At 42.6% G+C, this 13,210-nt stretch overlaps 1 protein-coding gene and 1 non-coding gene across 2 annotated transcripts in view; one reads left to right on the top strand and one right to left on the bottom strand.

Annotated features, from left to right (window-relative positions):
• MYO1E (myosin IE) overlaps window positions 1-13,210 on the bottom strand; it is a 208,231-nt gene that overhangs the window by 164,259 nt on the left and 30,762 nt on the right. The gene's annotated exons all lie outside the window — the stretch shown is intronic.
• Window positions 190-261, top strand: TRNAA-UGC (transfer RNA alanine (anticodon UGC)). The gene has a single exon. It is a non-coding gene; the product is annotated as a tRNA-Ala (tRNA).

The following is a 13,210-nucleotide window of genomic DNA, read 5'->3' as shown; positions in this document are numbered from 1 at the left end:
ATCAAAGCTTGACAGAAGGCCTTAAATTCCTGTAGTGAGTCCCAGTCAGCAGGGTGTGAGATCAGCTGACCAGCACATAGCTCCGAAATAAATTGTTAGTGGAGATGATTTACCATTTCAACTCAGGATTTCCTAGAGTATGATAGTGCGATCTAATAATACATCCTTTAGAAAATAAGAACTGGGATCTCCCTGGCGGTCCAGTGGTTAAGACTCTGCACTTGCAATGCAGGGGCGCAGGTTCGAACCCTGGTCAGGGAACTAAGATGCCACATGCCTTGCGGCACAGGCAAAAAAAAAAACCTAAAATGTACATGTCCAATTGCTTTGTAAGCTTTTTAAAATGAAAGCATATTAATAGTTATTTTTTAAAGTAATCTAGCATTTCCTCCTTATTTTTTGGTAAATTAATTCAGTTAGTTAAAATTAAACAAGTATTTGCTTCTTAAACAGATCAGGCTGGGAAAAAGCTGCTGAGTGTGGAAGCTTGGTGTCTGTTTTCACTGCATCTGTCGTGACCCTATATTAGCTTAGGCAGGTCTTTGGACTCTGAGTATCTGGCCTTGATCTTCTCGCCTGTCAAATGGGGGACATGGATTGACCCTCACAGCCCTTTCCAGCTCTGACCTCTGTGACCAGGGCTGTCCAGCGAATCAGAATGTGGAGGCATCAAGAATCTTCTCAAAGCACAACAATTAGAACTTTCAAAGTAATGGGAAGAAAAGAGTCGTCACACATTCTAAATGGTTTTGGATACTTTAAAGACCAAACTCTAATCAAACTCAAAGGTTTGGTTCCTCTTCTACTGGGTACATTTTTTCATTATCAAGTGCTTATATGGAAAAAAGAAAAACCCAGACAGCTATGTATTTCTCTCAATACACAAATAATTCTCACTTCCTCTGGAAAATTTCACAGTAGGATTAGTTGGGTGGTCAGCCTGAACCCACCTTCCAATTTAAAATCACAAGATGTTTTTCAGTGTCATATCAGCTGGTGATATCTGTGGGTTTTTAAATAATACTCTGACTCCTACACAATGGATTTACATTTTTACGGTTTTACCTTTCTGGTTTTGTCATGGACCTTGCTTTTGTGCTAAAATATGCACTGCTGGGAATTCCCTGGTGGTCCAGTGGTTAGGACTCGGCTCTTTCACTGCCGAGGACTTGGGTTCAATCCCTGGTCAGGGAACTAAGATCCTGCAAGCCACGTGGCGTGGCCAAGAAACAAACAAACAAACAAACAAACTGATCAATAATAATAAAAATATGCATTGCTACTTGCAATCTTTATAGCTATGCTTTAATTAAAGATGTGATCGCTACATAAATTCCTCCCTTCGTCAATAAAGTAGAAAGGACACTGGAAAATGACTCAAAAGCATCCAGTTCAGAGTCCAACTCTTACTGGTTGAGTGGCCCAGATCCCATCCACCACCCAGAGAAGTAAAAATGGTTTGTAAAACAGCAAGTCAGGGAACTCCTCAGGGGACAAAGAGTAGGAAGGTCATAAGCACCAGGATTCAGCAATCATCTACACACACATCCTTAGGAACTGGAACTTGGGTGGAGCTTACTGCATGGAGTCTCAGTAGGAGAAGGAACTACCATGGCCATGATGGTATCGTCTCCCTTTTGGGGGGAAGCTATTTCCCCACTTGACTCTTATCATGGAGCACACCGCTCTAAGCAGGAATCTCCATTCTGGTTCTCCACCTTGTAGGGGACAAGGCTCTGCCACTTGTCCCCCCGCACCCAATACAAGTGCTGTCCCAGGTCACCGCTCGGCACTGCTAAACTCAATGCCTGTTTACCTATGCCATTTTGTACATTTTTTTAAGGAAACCTAGTCTAAATACCACTTTATATATTGGCACATTGTAAGCATTATATAAATACTTGCATTTATCTACCTTAAAAACAGTACAGGGCTTCCGTGGTGGCTCAGTGGTTAAGAATCCGCCTGCCAATGCAGAGGACACAGGTTCGAGCCCTGGTCCGGGAAGATCCCCCATGCTGCAGAGCAATTAAGCCCGTGCGCCACAGCTACTAAGCCTGCACCCTAGAGCCCGCGAGCCACAACTACGGAGCCCGTGAGCCACAACTACTGAAGCCCGCACGCCTAGAGCCCGTGCTCCACAAGAGAATCCACTGCAGTGAGAAGAAGCCCATGCACCACAATGAAGAGTCGTCCCCACTCGCCGCAACCAGAGAAAGTCCACATGCAGCAACAAAGACCCAACTCAGCCAAAAATAAATAAATAAATTTATTTTAAAACCCCCAAAAACAAAAAACAGTACACTCTGTGGAGAGTTCAGGAGGGTAAGTATGGAGGCAGAGAGACCAATTAGGAATATGCTATACCATTCTAGGTGAGAAATGGTGGTCTGTGAGTCAGGGTGGCTGCTATGGAGTGATACAGAGCTGTCCGGTTTGCTGTCTCTTTATAAGTAGAAGACGTGTTGATGGCTGGATGTCAGGGGTGAGGGAAAGAGTGAAGTCAGGGAAAGGCTGGGTTGGGCTGCCATTTCCAGATACACCCTGGGCCAGAGAGCAAAGGAATATTAGCCACAGGGACAATCCCTTCCCCGTCCCTCCCCAGCACTATGGGAGCTGTCTGGACAGAGAAGGAGGTGGGCCCAAGAGTACGGGTAGGAGTGTGGGAGCTCACCCCTTGCTGAAAGGAGACAGAGGAGAAGGCAAAGCCTCCCGGAGGTTCCTACCTCTGAAGGAGATGGAGAGGGGTGGTGGGGCTCAGGTGCTGGTGGGCTGGTACCGGCAGGAGCAGCTGCGATGGTGACGGTTCTAATTCTAACGCACTACACCCAGCGGGCACAGGGCCAGGTGACAGAGGTAGCAACAGACAGGGTGAGAGAAAGTTCACCCATGGGTGTTAACTAGGCACTAAAAGGCCTTGTGGAATTCGGCCTTTGCTCAAACCAAAGAAGTAGGAGCAGAGTGGTGCCTTTTCTTGCACTGGGGAGGTGGCTTCAACTTGCATCTGGGCTACTTCCCAGAGCGTGGCGTGGAAGAGAGATTCTGTGGGAGGGAAGAGAACTTGATCCCATTCCCAGACTCAAACCGTCAAGACTTTAAGCTCTGGAACGCACCTGCATTGGGCTGGCGACAGACCAGACACGGAACCAAAGGAGTGTCGGGAAGGGCGACAGAAACTTCATTTCACAACCTCTGCGAACCCTCAGATGTGGTGCTGTTTTTGGTATCTCTCCAATCCACAGAACATGAAGTAGCATTATGGTTAGTACCTTGGGAAGACAGATCATGGGAACTGAAAGGACATACATACATGTCAGCTGTCCAGAGATCAGCCTGATCAAAACACAGATGGTTTTGAACCACGTGGAGAGGAAATCTGACCACTTGACAAACCTTCTCAATATGGCTGTTCCCTGGGGAAAGGACTTCACTAGACCTCCATACACCGGGCAATCCACAGTGGACTCCAGTATGGAGTTTACAGCGCCTGCAGGGTTAGGCAGTTAGGGTATGTGAATATCCAAGAAATGGGGAAAGGAGTAGATACCGGGGTTGTTTATGACTGTCTATTCTCAAAACAAAGGCGGAGCTATAGTACCCACTTAAATTCTGTGAGAGGGCACCATTATTACAGATGAAGAAACCAGCTCAGAGAGATTAAGCAACTTTGCACATAATTAACCAGGGCAGATCAGGATCTGAACCCAGCACTCTGCTGACACCACAGCTGCTTCATAAAGGTTCCTGTCATCAGCAGGTGGTAAGGAGGGACTCAAAATGAAATGTGAGTCTGGGGCTAACATAAGTAATAATGAGCATGAGAATACTATCCATAATGACTGTAATAACTAACATTTACTGAGTGCTCAGTATTAATTTATTTATCAAATACTTATTGAGCTCCTACTGTGTGCCAGGCACTGCTATGGGCACTGGAATACAGCTTCCCCAAGGAGCTTCCTCCACATTCTCGAGGAGGAAACCTCGTGCCAGGTCCCACAAGTTATTCCTTTTCCTCCTCAAGCAACACTGTGATCTACATACTGTCATAACCTCCATTCAATGAGGGAACCAGAGAGGTTGAGTGACTTACCCACTGTTCCAAAGCTAGAAAGTGATGTGGAGCCAGGGGCAGAACTCCCTAGAATCTTAGGACCAACCCAGCTCATTAGATGTCCCAACAGCAAACCTAAACGTGCACTACTGGAAGAAAATGGACCAAAGAACATAAATACCTGGGGTAGCTCCAAACCAAAAGAGATTTTTGACATCTGTTCAAAAGAGCTGCAGAAACACTTTGAAGGACATTCTAGGATGTCTGCAAATCAGAGGGAGGAGGAAGCCCACCCAAACGTTCCCACAATTTAGTGTTCCTTCCAAGTTCATGGCCTCACATGACTCAATATGGAAACTGCCAGCTGTCAAACACTAGGCGGTCCTCCTTCCTTATAACCCAGGCTTTCTGATTCTCTCTTAAGGTCTTTAAAAGAGCAAACCACAGCCATTCCCACTTCCCAGAACGCTCTACTGATTACAGCGTGAGATCAAATCCAGCACAGACAGGGAGGACTGGTATTTCAAACATGTAACAGTGGAACGCAGATTAATAATTTACTAATGACTCTAAACAAATATTGTTCATGATGGGAAAAAACCCTCCCATTTAAACGGGAACTTGGTCAGAATACCTCAGTACTTTAAAAAAGAAAACTGCAAAATAACCGTCTTAGAATTCAATATTTATTAATGCTGATGGTTCGTTTTTGAAGAATTAATCATTCCCAGCTTCAATGTTCTGCTTCAGCAGAAAGTTCACTTTATTCTGCATGTGGATTCCTGTACTCTCTGCCCAAATAAATTAATATATATGCCAGAGTCTGGGGCTGCGATCAATGAAAAACCACAGTAAATTCCTAAGCAGTAATAGATATTCCACATGGCTTGAAATGGTTGAAGGAGAATTTTTTTTTAAGGTTAAGAATCAAAGTACTGTAATTGAAGATCTTACAAATTAAGCAGCGGTGGCTTCTTTCTCAAGGTATCTGATGTTGACTTCAAGGATCATTTAAAGTGAACCTCCCTCTTGCAGCCTTTCCTTGCTCTCCCTCTTACAAGTTTCTCGCTGAACAGCATATAGCTGGCATTAGGTCCATGGCATTAATTTAAAATGACAATGCACTGTGAAATCTGCTAGACTACGCGTGTAAAAAAGTAAATACTTGAGAAAGTATCTGAGAAAAAGTAAATACTTGAAAAAAGTAAATACTCCTAAGGTCTGTTGCCAGGCCTTAGACCATTTCAATCTACAGTGGACCCCTGAACAACTCGGGGGTTAGGGGTGCTGACCCCTGCACAGTCGAGAATCCACATATAACTTCTGACTCCCCCAAAACTTAACTGGGAATAGCCTACTGGTGAGTGGAAGCCTTACCTGTAATATAAATAGATTAACTTTGGTTACAAAATTATTACAGTAGTACAGCTTGTTCTACATTTAATTTTGTGCAGTCATGATTGAATAAGGTATCTTTTTTACATTTCTCTCAAGTGCAAATGGCACCATGTATGGTCTGTAAGTGTCTCTGTGCATAAGTTTTGATAAATTTTAACTTTTTATAATAGATCTGTGTATATTTTACTGAAATAAATGATAAAATAGACTAGTATTTACATATATTTTATGCCTTCATGACATACCTTTTTCTTAATTTTTTCAATATTTGTGGGCTGTGTGGTTAATCTGCAAATTTTTTCAAATTGTCAAAAATCTCCAAAAATTTTTCCAGTATGAAAATCTATGTATTTCACGTATAAGTGAAACCATGCAGTTCAAACCTGTGTTGTTCAAGGGTCAAATGTACAGTGTAAAGAACTAAATATTGTGATAACACAGTCTTTTGTAGGTAAATTCCTAAACGAACTTTGAAAAATCTATCTTTGGGCATCCCTGGTAGCGCAGTGGTTGAGAGTCCGCCTACCAATGCAGGGGACACAGGTTCGTGCCCCAGTCCGGGAAGATCCCACATGCCATGGAGCAGTTGGGCCCATGAGCCATGGCCACTGAGCCTGCGCGTCCGGAGCCTGTGCTCCGCAACGGGAGAGGCCACAACAGTGAGAGGCCCGCGTACCGCAAAAAAAAAAAAAAAGAAGAAGAAGAAAAATCTATCTTTGATTCAACTTTAGGGTATTTACAAATTAATACCCCAAATTAATAAATGTGTTCATTTAATCTTGTAAGTGCATCTGTCCTATCTTTATGGGAATGATGTAGAACAGGGGTCAGCAAACTACAGCCTCTGGGTCAAATGGCCCACTGCTTGTTTTTGTAAATAAAATTTTATTGGAACACAGCCACACACATTCATGTATGTATTCTCTATGGCTGATTTCATTACAATGGCAGAGCTGAGAAGCTGTGACAGAGGCTGTATGGTCCACTAAGATATTTACTAGCTGGCTCTTTACAGAAGTTTGTTGACTGATGTAGAAGGACAAACTGAAGAAAATGCCAAAAGGTATGAGTGCATCCTTGCATAGTCCACCGTTGTGTTCACTATATTGTGGAAGCACTGAGGAGACTGAAATATCTGGAGAAGTGGCAAGCCTTTTACATCACAACCACCTTTCTTTTCATACTCCAATCTACAACTAATAGAAGCACATTCCTGAGCTAAAGGAAGAACACTGATATGCGTAATTAGAGGTCAGCAACATGTCAGAACGTTTTAGAACCCAGTAATCGCCCCATGTTTTAGGAAGAGATGGAGGAGGTGGTACAATATATACAAATGGCAAGAAAAAGATGGAACGGACTTCCTCTTCGTTGGATTGCAATCAATTTGATTGTCAATGTCAGCACCAAATTGTTTAATGGGAAACTGTAGAGACACATCATTCCCCTATCCCCTAAACACTGAACTGAAAAGAAATTTGAGTCCCGAATTACCAACACATCATATTTTCCACAATTTGAAATTTAGATTGTCAATAGCACATCCCTAAAAAATTTAAATAATCCTGTTAGAGCTATACCTGGTGGTCATTTTCATATTGATGAGTTATTTTAATCCAAATGCTTTTCTCTTTACATGTAGCTGTTCCAGATTTACAACTGTTTAATTTTACAGCCTGATTTCACTAGTTGCAGCTCCATTTTATTACTGAAGGATAGGGGTGATGCTCAAAAGAGGTGGAAGGAAACACAAAGACTAATTTTAAAGTAAGGATAAAACAGGGCTAATTCACATGGAACGAAGCTAAAAGCTCTCTTTCTTAGCCCAGAATCTAAGCCCTTGATAAAATACTGACTTATAAATACAAATTAATTTAAAATAAAAAAGTGCCCAACAATTTTGCGATACTTAAGCTTTTACCTCCTTTACCATTTTGAGCCCTCAAACAACCCTGTGACTGGAAGTAGACATTATTTCCATTTTGCAGATGAGGAACTGTGTTCTCAGGTTAAATCAACTGCCTCAAAGTCATGGGTAAAGAATTCAAAGTCTCCTAATTGCTTCTACTTCTGCTGTGAGACAGAGTGCGTGATAGGATTACAATGTCCAAGAATGCAGCTAATTTAGCGGAAAGGAATTCTGGGCTTTTCTATAGCTCTTACAAACACATTTACCTTCTCAAAATTAAAAGTAAACTCAAGGGGTTTCCCTGGTGGTGCAGCGGTTAAGACTCCACGCTCCCAATACAGGGGGCCTGGGTTCGATCCCTGGTCAGGGAACTAGATCCCACATGCATGCCGCAACTAAGAGTTCACGTGCCACAACTAAGGAGCCCGCCTGCTGCAACTAAGACCCAGCACAACCAAATAAATAAATTCGGGGGAAAAAAAAAGTAAACTCAATATTCCCATTATGACTCACAGTTAGACCCGAGTGAGAGAGCACGCTGATCCAGGACTGCCATTATTTGGTCGTCACTGGGGAGGGAATGTTCGTCCTCATTGGGATACAGATGGACCTGAATGGCACCAGTAGTCTAGTTACAGGTATTTCTAGTTGTAGTAGTCCCTGTCCTGTAAATCCACAGCAGAATTGTCATTAACCTGTCTAATGATAAAGCCACATAAACTAAACTTCCCCATCACTTATGTTACCACAGAATGGAAGAGATTTCAGGAATTGACTTTGTCGGCATTCTACTGAATGCAGCCAATTTGATTGTCAAGAGTAGCTCCAGGGCTTCCCTGGTGGCACAGTGGTTGAGAGTCCACCTGCCGATGCAGGGGACACGGGTACGTGCCCCGGTCCGGGAAGATCCCACATGCCGTGGAGCGGCTGGGCCCGTGAGCCATGGCCGCTGAGCCTGAGCGTCCGGACCCTGTGCTCCGCAATGGGAGATGCCACAACAGTGAGAGGCCTGTGTACCGCAAAAAAAAAAAAAAAAAAAAAAAAAAGAGTAGCTCCATATTATTTTTTAATCGGGTATTTCCCATTATGTAGACAAACCTAACCATATCTCTCTACCCACCTCAGCTGTACCCTAAAAAGGAGCTAAGCTGGGCAGAGATATGAGTCCCCAATTCTTCCTCCCTTTCCATGATGACTTGGTGGTCTTATTTATCTGGACTGGCCATACATACTGACCTCAACAACCTAAGTACAATCTACCAAAAAAAGTCACATTTCTTTTAAATTCCGAAATCCCCTTTTTCTATTCCACACCTTGCCTTACAAGTTTCTGCTTTACCGATCCAGTTGCATCACTGTCTCCTTTCTAATATAGCGCATCCGTGCGCCAATTTTCTACACTAAGACTTCATGCTACCACCTCCACCCCACCACACACATTAGACCAACTGCCCATTGGTGGTGTGTCCTTCTTCCTCTGAGCAATCTGGTCTCCCACTTCCTTCTAGAGGTACTCTCTTCTTGCCTTAATGTCAGCCTCTAGTTTTCTTCCTTTTTTTTTTTCTTCTTATAATGTTAGTAGCTGAAAGCTGAACCTCAAGAGTGAGTTCAGTAAATACCTTTTGAGCTTCCACTGTGTATCTAAGTAAACACTTTGGAACCAGTATATCCTCATAGGAAAGGGCTACTTTTTCTTCCTCCAAAACAGCCTGGATATATGCCTAAGGTAATGGGGAAGAGTATAAAAGGTAAGAGACTTCCTGACTCAAGAGATCAATTCTGTAGAGTGGAGAATATAAAATATAAAGACTCTCTTGTCCTCAAAATTTTTGTGAGCTTACGAGCAGTTACTTTTTAGTAACTTGTAATTATTCTCCAATAAGTCCAAAATGTTACCTTATTTTCATAACTCTGTACTAGTTTATGCCCATGGTGAGCATGTAAATTGGTAAAACCTTTCTGGAAGTCAATTATGGAGCTTCTAAAAAAAGTGTCATAGGCATGATTCAAAAAGTGTCAAATCCTGCCTCAAAGAATCTATTTGACAGGAATACTAGCAGAAGTGTTTAACAAAAATGGAAATTATCTAAATGTCCACCAATACTGGGTACCTCTGAGGAGCAGAGAACAGCAGCAACAAGGGGACAAAGTGGTGGCTGATGGTGACATCCAAGACACAACACAGGAGGTGCTAGGATGGAGAAAGGATGCCCTCGCGGTCCATCCACATCAGAAGTAAACGACAACCATGTAATAACTGGAGTCCGGTGAGATTTTCCACATACTTTTCAGCCTTTGAAAACCAACGAATCAGAAAAAACTACACGAAATGCAATTGATTGTGTGAATTGCTTATTCTTGCAGCTGCTCCCACAATGTCTTTTCTACTTGGTTTCCCCATTTACGCCATTCATTCATTTATTCAGTCAACAAACTCAGCTCCTACTCTACACCAGGCGCTGCACTAAGTTCTGGAGAAAAAAGCAGTAAACAAGACAGACGCTCTGCCTCCCTCAGGCCCACAGTGTGGCAGGACTGTACGACCCAAATGGACGCCAGGGGCAAGGGGACCTCGACATACCCTCACACTGCTCCCTTCTGTTAGTTCCTCTTGCCCATTCTCAGGATGGACAATATCATTTCAAATTAGAATAAGTAATCAATGTCTCGGAGCCAAACCAACATCAATAGAATGCTTTGTTCTTCAAAGTATGACATTTTGGATGATTTCTGAGATGCAATAGGAAACTGCTACCAAATGTCAACATTTTCCATTATGGTAACGGCATTTTTTTCCCATTGGTCACAAAGTGGCAGAAGCTGCTACAGGCCCAAAGCAGAATCAGATGGTAGCAATAAAACCGCCACCAACTTCATCCAAATATTCTCCAAAGCCTGTTGCGTCTCTGTGAGTTGACTAGACAGAAATCACTTCGCAGAGGCAGCAGCCCTTCTCCCACTGCCAGGCCTTTGGGCCCAGTTGGCGCGGTCAAAAATAGTAGGGCATCTGAGAGGAACTTGCCAACTCTTTAACACTGACTAGGAGAATTACTCACTTATCACGTTGGCACAAATATCTCCATCACTTTGCTCCATCCACCCACACATATCATCTACGGGTGACACTTTCAGAAACCTGGAAGGAAATTACTAAGCGGACAAAGGAAGCTTATATGCAAAAAAAAAAAAAAAAAAAAAAACACACATCCACCAACACTTCCTTGCTGTGAATATTGCTGAGGAAGTCTTAACACATTTATTAGTATTAAGACTTAACCATTTTTCATATCTCTTATAAGAAAAATGTAATACAAAGAGAACATTCACACCCAAACGGGTCAAAATATGAAAGGAAAAAAACAAAGGTATTCACGTGGAACACAAGCCTAACCAGAATAATCTTTATTCATTCCTTGCATAGCTCATAGCTGTATACTTTTGTTATTAAACAAAGTACAAATTTGATATTAAAATTAAAAAAGAAAGAAGAAGGGCTTCCCTGGTGGCGCAGTGGTTGAGAGTCCGCCTGCCGATGCAGGGGACATGGGTTCGTGCCCTGGTCCAGGAAGATCCCACATGCCGTGGAGCGGCTGGGCCCGTGAGCCGTGGCCACTGAGCCTGCGCATCTGGAGCCTGTGCTCCACAATGGGAGAGGCCACAACAGTGAGAGGCCCGCATAACGCAAAATAAATAAATAAATAAATGAAAATAAAAAAGAAAGAAGAAGATGTGGCACAACTTGGTGGTTGTTTGTACTCTTCTCAATACGTACTGAGGGGGTAGACTGTAAAGAGTCTGTTGAAATTATGGATACTTGAAACCATTTTCAGACACTTCACTGGCCAGCACAGGCTGCTGCAGTTTGAGATGAGATCTGCCCAATACCACCAGAATACAAGATTTTAGGGATCGTGAAAGAAGCAAGTGGTGATTCAGTGGCCACATCAGGAGAGCATGTTTTTTGCATCAACAGATCTGCATTGCATATGAATAATTAAAAACCCACTTGGTTCTGCAAGTGGGCTGCTTTTTTACTGCAGTCCCATGCACATGCCACATGATGCTAAGGGCTGGAAAAGTAGATGACACCTGGCCAGGATTGCTTCCGAATCTCTTTGAGGTCCAGCACCTGTTTTTCCTGGCTACTTAGAGGCTAGGATGGACTTGCACTTAAAACTGTATAACACTCCATGCCCCAGAGAACAAGCACTGCTCAACGACCTGAGTATTTATTTACACATAAACTTCGGCAGGTACCATGGGGGAAAAAACTAATAAATTGGAATGACTCCCCTTGAGAATGGTGGGAGAAAACTTTCATCATTTGACACTGGGCGTGCCCTTCCTGTTTGTGGAGGAAAGTTACAAGGGCCATTTAGAAGAGATGCGGTGCTGTCTGCTCGCGTGCTTCCAATGTCTTCTCAGGTGATAATCTCCTGATTCTGTGGTGTGTAAATCTCTCTGCGGACACAAAAGGATCAGTCTTGGAGTGACTCCTATTTGCTACTCCTCTTCCCAACTACACCCAGCAAATACCAAAAGCAAAAGAAAATCTTGAAGCTTTTTCCTGGATTTAAAAAAAAAAAAAAAAAAAAAAAAAAACGATGTTTACTTAGGTCCTTTTTAAAAAAATTTATTTATTTTTGGCTGCGTTGGGTCTTTGTTGCTGCACGTGGGCTTTCTCTAGTTGTGGCGAGCGGAGGCTACTCTCCATTACGGTGTGAGGGCTTCTCATTGCAGTGGCTTCTCTTGTTGCGGAGCACGGGCTCTAGGCACGTGGGCTTCAGTAGTTGTGGCACGTGGGCTCAGTAGTTGTGGCTCACAGGCTTCTGTAGTTGTGGCGCATGGGCTTAGGTGCTCCGCGGCATGTGGGATCTTCCCAGACCAGGGATCGAACCCATGTCCGCTGCACTGGCAGGCACCAGGTAAGTCCCTACTTATGTCCTTTTAAATCTAGATCTGGGAATGCCATGACAAGTGTCTTTTATTATTAAAATATGTGTCTTTACTAGGACTTGAAGTTTGGACACAGCTTTGGACCATGTGGAAAATTCTCTGGTACCTCCAGTAATTAATATAGCATATTCCTAAGAACACTCTTGTTTTAAAGCAAATCCATGCTTATAAAATCCTTACAATTATTAAATTTTTTACAGCTTACGATATACTTCCAGACATTTTGATTTGATTGTTATAACTCTAGGAAATGATTATTACGAGTATTATGAACATTTCCACTTTACAGATGTGAAAACTGAGGAAATTCCTCTAAAATTACAAGAGCCAGGCTCCATACTACAAATTTCCACTGAATAGTTTTTAAGTGTAACCAAATCGAGTTTACTAGAGATATGAAAATAAAACAAAGGCAAGCAGTTATGATGAAACCAACTTTATTTGGCAAAGGGTTGTGTTATCCATACCTACAAATGGTGAGCTTGATGATGATTTTTCCAAACATGGACACCCATCAGATACAATTTTTATAATATAAAGCACATGGTTTTATTCTGCTCTAGTATTTCACATTTGGCAGAAAACAGAGCTTTAGCCTGCAGTACCAGACTTAAAAGAACATCAAACCACCATAATCTAAAATATCTTGCTCATAAAATTCTTAGAGAACAAGGTAAAACCTAAGCTTAGAAACATCTTCACTTAAGTAATGAGGCAAATAAATCACTTACACACACTCCTTCCATTTCCCCATCCGTGATGTGGGTAATGTGGTTAGATTACGCTAGTTTTTTCCCTCCTACTCAACAGAGAAATGTCACCCAAGAGTGTAAATTAATCAAACAAAATCCTTCTGAAGGAAGTACAGCTTTGTGGTATTTGCAGATTCAGCT

This window comes from Mesoplodon densirostris, chromosome 4 (assembly GCF_025265405.1).
Source record: "Mesoplodon densirostris isolate mMesDen1 chromosome 4, mMesDen1 primary haplotype, whole genome shotgun sequence".
Taxonomy (NCBI): Eukaryota; Metazoa; Chordata; class Mammalia; order Artiodactyla; family Ziphiidae; genus Mesoplodon; species Mesoplodon densirostris.
The sequence above is the reverse complement of the archived record's forward strand: the minus strand, read 5'-3'. Positions and strand labels throughout refer to the sequence as shown.